The 6,132-nt window shown below is 37.2% G+C and overlaps 1 long non-coding RNA gene across 6 annotated transcripts in view; it reads right to left on the bottom strand.

Moving 5' to 3' along the window:
* Positions 1-2,019: 2,019 nt before the first annotated feature.
* The window catches only part of LOC116997646, a 346,453-nt gene continuing 342,340 nt past the window's right edge, over positions 2,020-6,132 (bottom strand). For all 6 annotated transcript variants that reach the window (XR_004418216.1, XR_004418217.1, XR_004418219.1 and 3 more), the window contains one exon: positions 2,020-2,495. This is a non-coding gene — a long non-coding RNA (uncharacterized LOC116997646). The remainder of the gene's footprint in view (positions 2,496-6,132) is intronic.

Genomic DNA, 6,132 nt, shown 5'->3' with positions numbered 1-6,132 from the left:
AATGCAAACCACTACCTCCACTTAGAAAGATCCTTTTTCAATTTACATTTCCTTCACATATCTCAATAATTTTTGGCATTCTGAAATGCTTAGTATTCTACTAAGTTTGGCATAACAGATTTATTTTTTCTGCATTTAACAGTCTCTTAAATACAGTTGTTCCACTTCCTACTTTTAGTTCAGATAATACTGCTCAAATTTGGAAGCCCTAACTACAAGACATTTGTGATTTCAGAATCTACGGGTTTCTTTGAATATCTTTCTACAATATACAGTAATTTCACGAATACAAGCTGCACGGACTATAAGCCACATCTCTGGGTGTTGGCAAACATTTCGTTCTTTGTCCATAAATAAGCCACACCTGAATATAAGCCGCTCTGTCGTTCGCAGCGAGGACCCGCGTGCAACAAAGTTGCCAAATAGTAACAGAATCGCGGCATGGTGGGGGGTTTACTGGTTCAGCTAAGGTTGTGCAGGCTCGGCCCGCTCGGGGCTGCCGACGGGGCCAGGGAGCCCAGCACGGTGGGGCTGCCTGGTGGGGCTGCTCGGGGCTGGCCGCCGCTGCCACTGGGCTCGCTCGCCCCGGCCCAGTGCTGCCCCATGGTGGCAGGCAGGGATGGAGCCCTCTGGCACCCGCGGTGGTGGCGGTGGGCGGGGACAGAGCCTGCCTGCTCCTACCGCGGCAGGTGGGGGCAGGAGCCCCCTGCTTATCCCACGGGTCGCAGGGATGGCAGCACGGAGCCCCCCGCCTTCCCCACAGGCCACAGGGATGGTAGCATGGGGCCCCCCGTCTCTCCCCTGGGCTGCAGGAGAGGAGGGAAGGAGGGAGCTCCCCCCTCTCCCCCCACCCCCCTGTGCTGCCAGTATGGAGCCCGGCTCCACCTGCAGTGCAACAGAGTAACAATTTGTAACAATCACGAAATGCCGGCTTTTACTGGCAGGTTGCTCGACTCGGCACCTCGGTTTCCACTTCTGGGGTTGGAAATGTCAGAAAATTATTCACATATTATCCGCTCCTGAGTGTTAGCCACATTTCCGGTGTGGGAGCAAAATTTTAGTCAAAATGGTGTAGCTTGTATTCGTGAAATTACTGTAATTATCAGAATTCCCAATTTCAAGGGAAACTAAAATGAAATAATTCTTTTTCCATGTCCTCTTCCCCATTAGCCAACTTTCTTTATCTCTCATATTCTAAGTATTTCTCTGATTTCATTAAGGAAAGTAACACTCATGTAGAACATCTAATAAAAAAAAATCTATCATAATGCAGCAAGTCTTCTGGGAGAGCAAAACTTCCTTTGTCACATATCATGGGTTAAAGCTGTATAGAAAGTTTTGTGTTATTTAATGCAAAGTTAAAACCCAAGCTCTACAGACGACATTACACGTGATGAATCAGACTTCAGCTGGCCAGACTTCAGTTCAATTACATTAGTCTGACCTTTATGTCTGAAGCTCACTTGATATACCAGAACATAAATGCTGGGCTTGTTCTCACCGACTTCTGAGGAACTCTTACAAGTAACTCACCTTGTATCTCCTTGTATGAAAAAAGCCACAGAGGATTTCCTTTTGGAGGAGACCTTTTCCACCCTACACTCAGAGTGGAATGAATACCCTATGGATCTTAGACTGCATTTGTAATATTCCCTGAAGCAGACCTAAATATAATTCTGAAATAGTCTGTAAAAGCCATTAGCAGTGACCCCATGTATTTAGAGTTTTGGAAAATGATGGAACAGGATCACACTGTGTTTAGCTGAGCTCAAAAGGAAAACTATTTTATCATCTTTTAGTATCTTATTCCTATATACTTTTTATTTATCTTTTTGATAATAAACACAACATACACAGGTAACTTACAAGTTCACTGTAAATATATGTAACATTCCAAGAGGTGTCTTCCTTTAAAAGAGGAGGTGCCATCTAAGGAGATAAGGGCCTCTTATCAATGCCACCTTTCAGGGGATGGAAAAAACAAACCAAAGCCAAAAGAAAACAATCATCTTACCTTTCCTACATACTGAGGATCTGGTCCCATGTGTTCTTCTAAAACAAAGAACTGATTCCACACCCATCCACGCTTTGGACGATGATGCACTTCTGTTTCACCTTCTATGTGTTTGGTTTGATTTCTGGTCACCTTGATGGAGCCATGGTGAGCAGTTCCATAACACCTCTGCACAAAACAGAGACAAACTAGGACTGGGCAGATACAAGATGTACTTGTAATTCTCATTGTAGGATAAGATTCCTGTTCAAGGTTTTTTTTCTCTTGTCCTCTTCAGCTGTAATCCTTCAATAAAGTCCCGAGAGAGAAGGTGAAGTCTGCTTCAGAAATACAGTCCAAATTGGGCTTTTCTGCATGTTCATGGTTTAGCTGCCCATCTGGGAAAGCTCAAAATATATTTACATTATGAAAAGCTGATTGGAAATATTGGTATTTCTTCTGAGGTCTTCACAATAGAGTTCCACAGCTGATCATTTTTTATCTAATATGAAAAGGAAAGAGAAACACTTACTCATCACTGAAACCAGTAATTTTCAGGTTTCTGACCTTAGATTACATTCAGAGTTGTACAAAGCAGTTAGTCAAAGACTGTCATTGGAACAGAAATTTCTTTTCAATTTTTCCTGATTGCTTATGTTAAAATACAGTAAGACTTAGCATGGCTCCTGCAAGTTGTGAAAACACTCACATAATTAAAACCTGGATGATCCAGAAGAGTTCATTTGGCTTTTACCTGCAAATCATTGACAAAGTCTGGCAGTAAAAAAAATCACTGCTACAGTGTCACTAAATAATGATCCTTAAATCATTTCACATAATTTTTTAATGTTCTATACACCACACAGATATGCAGTGTGATGAAAAATATCTAGTCCATGATGAATTTTGAAGGAATGCCACCAAAATGGGCTTTGAAAATTCTGAGTCAATACTAGAGCATACTGACTGGAATCTTCAGTCAAAATGTTCATTTTTACACCTTGTGCTTTATATAAATTCCAGCCAATATCATCTGGAGCATCATAAAATTATGTCATACTGACAGGAAATTCACATTGTTTTGATATCAGTATTTTGAGTATATTGACAATATTTTCTCAAAAAAGGAAAATGTAACCTTTTATACTACAATAGCAAAAAGTGAATATATGTGGAAATTGATGTAGTGCTTAAAGCCAAGTACTTTAAAAGTAAAATATTTTTTCAACCTTAGAGAAACAGTTACATTACGGTAACCGTGTGTTCAATTATCTGATGATATCAAAGATTATCTCTATATCAGTCAGTCCATCAGGAGTCCGAATACATGCTATTGAAATTATAAAAATTGGAATCTTCCAATATTGGTTTTCTTTGAGTATCATAAAGCCACATAAACAGAAATAAAATTAAACTAATTTTGTTTCTAGGTTTCATAGGAACCCAACAGAATAAATTCAAAATCCCTAACGAAGAACTGAAGAAGGATTTAGAAATCAGACAGAAAAATACTGCAGTCAAAGAAAATTTATTAGGTAACTTTTGGCTGCAATTTTTTTGAACTTCTGTTTCTCCAAAGTCCATAACAATAATAGAAACCCAGACCTCTCAGCTGAGAAAAATTCCTCATCAGAACAACAGAAGAATACTTCAAGATTAATGCACTAGAAAGGATGTATTTTCCATTGCTAGTATTTAGTTCAGGACAGTGTGTTTTGCTGAAATAAAGAAAGAACTTTAGTATCATGTGGTTGTGCAGGAGCTCAAAAAGAAACTCTGTATGGCATTCTCAACTGAAGAAATAAATTTTTAGACATTTAGTATTATCCAACTTCTTGCTTCCATAGCACTGTAATTTGCCCTCAATCCCTATGAAATCCAAGATAGACACAACTCCCTTTAAATTCCTGGTATTCCATCTCAGAAAACATTAATATAACATGAAGAATTATTATCTCTTAGAAGTTCAAATGTGATTTATTAGGATTTTTTTTTTTTTTTTTACAGTTAAAGGTATAATGTCTAAGTTAAACTGCATAATGTCTAAGTTAGATTGGGGATACAATCCAGATATTTGTTTCTGAGTACTTTATGCTTCTTTCTGAGTTTCCTTGCCTTTCTGCATTCTATGCTAAATCATGTTAGAAATAATTTTTTGCCTTGAGGCATGCAGTTTCCTTGTATAGATTTCTGTATATACAGATGAGCTATTAAAATAGATTAGTCATCACTATACTTTAGATGTACATTAAAATTAAGAAGTATCTCAAAAAATACTAACACTTTAGTTTTATCCATTCAAGTATTATTTTTCTTCCCTTTGTTTTCCATTCTGAAAAATGCCTGGGAGCCATTCATAGAACCACAAGCAGCAGGTAATAACCCAAAAATGCTTTGCAAAGTGTGTTGAGATTTTTCAGGATAACATACTTAAATGTATTTCAGATTTTTACTACTAAACTTTCTTTCACAAAAACTGTGGGGATAGTTGTGTTGGAAAATTCTTGCCTCATAAAAATGTGCAGAAGTTACCAACAAATCAATATTTACTGAACAGAACTTTTTTCTCTTCCCTCTCAGAAGTCATCCATAGGGGAAAAAACAAACAAAACAACCAAGATGGAGCCTTCCAACTGTTATGCCACAGTCACATACAAGCCAGAACAAATATTAATATTATATTATATGTGTGTATATATATATGTATATATGTGTATAATATATTATAAATAATATACATTTATAGTATAATTTTAAATGCAATATTCAAATATATTAGAACAAATAAGATAAAAAAGCACAGCAAAATTTGAAGGGCTCTTGCATCTTAAAAAAGATCTGTTCATCTAAGCATTAACTAGGAAGCAATACATTTTTGTTTAGTAAAACCACTATTTTATTAAATTCAATTAAGAGATTTCATTCTAAGCACCTGAACCCAAAGTTTTAAATTCCTTTTTTCTGAACAAACATACTTAGTAATAATAATAATAACAACAATAATAATACCAATAATAATAATAATGACAGCTGCAGGGAAAAACCTTACAATGATATCTACCTCCTGTTATAATCATACTTAGAAATTAATGCCTTCAACAGTTCCTGATTTGTACATGAAGCCTAAAGAATCATCTCCATTAAGACAATTTTAGCAATTAAAGGAGGAGGGGTTTTAAGTGGCAATTCTTTTAAGTGTTACACCTCTGGTAAACAACTTTAAAGCCAAAGACTAAGTAATGCTCAGTAAAAAGATACTTATTCAGCAGTCTCCCACTAAAGGTCTAGTATAAGAATTTAATGGAAAGCTGACACCCCCCCCAAAAGAAACCTCAATTTTACCTTGACTGCAGAGTGTGTCTACAGGGTAAAGTTCAAATGTAAGCGCCTCCCACTTAACACAGAAGAGACAGTAAAAGAAAGACTAGACAAGCAAAGTGTGAACAGAGGAAAAAAAAAAGAAAAGAAAAAATATTAGCTTTCTGAAATCCCTTGAATTGAAACTAACATACTGAAATGTTGGCTGCTCATTGCTCTTGTCTACAGCTTCAGAGTAAGTGTCCTGATTTATGGCTTTTGTTATAAGGATGCATGCAACTGCAGAGTAGAGTTGTGTTATAAGCCATCTCCTGGGACCTCTCACAAAAATGAGTTGTGTAGCTCAAGAGGCTGTCAGAGTGAGTTAAAATTAAAATAAATAATTAAATAAGATGAGCTGGGAATGTTCCGCCAGCATTGCTGGAAATCATTATAGCACAGTAGTTACTGCTTAGTTTAAGGCACTATAATGAATTCCCAGGAAGCTAATAGGAGCACAGTGATGCAAAATGTGTATGTTTCACCACCATGAGGAGATGTATGCTTTGTAATGGGTACTTGCCCTGAATCTCAGTGCTACCCCATGTTCCATCAAATTGACCCACATTTGAATTCTACTGAATGATCAAGTTTTGCAAATGCACATTTAGGACAGTTCAACTTATCTTTTATATATCCCTTTTCACTTCCATGGTGACAGTGACAATTAACTATGCAGCTTGTCATAAATTACAGTGTTCGTATGCTTTCTGACTTCTCTCTGCCCTCTGCCCTGTAAATCTCCTCCTACCAATAAAAACCATATATTATCAAAATCTGAA

This window comes from Catharus ustulatus, chromosome 1 (assembly GCF_009819885.2).
Source record: "Catharus ustulatus isolate bCatUst1 chromosome 1, bCatUst1.pri.v2, whole genome shotgun sequence".
Lineage (NCBI taxonomy): Eukaryota > Metazoa > Chordata > Aves > Passeriformes > Turdidae > Catharus > Catharus ustulatus.
This window is presented reverse-complemented; position numbering and strand designations above follow the sequence as displayed.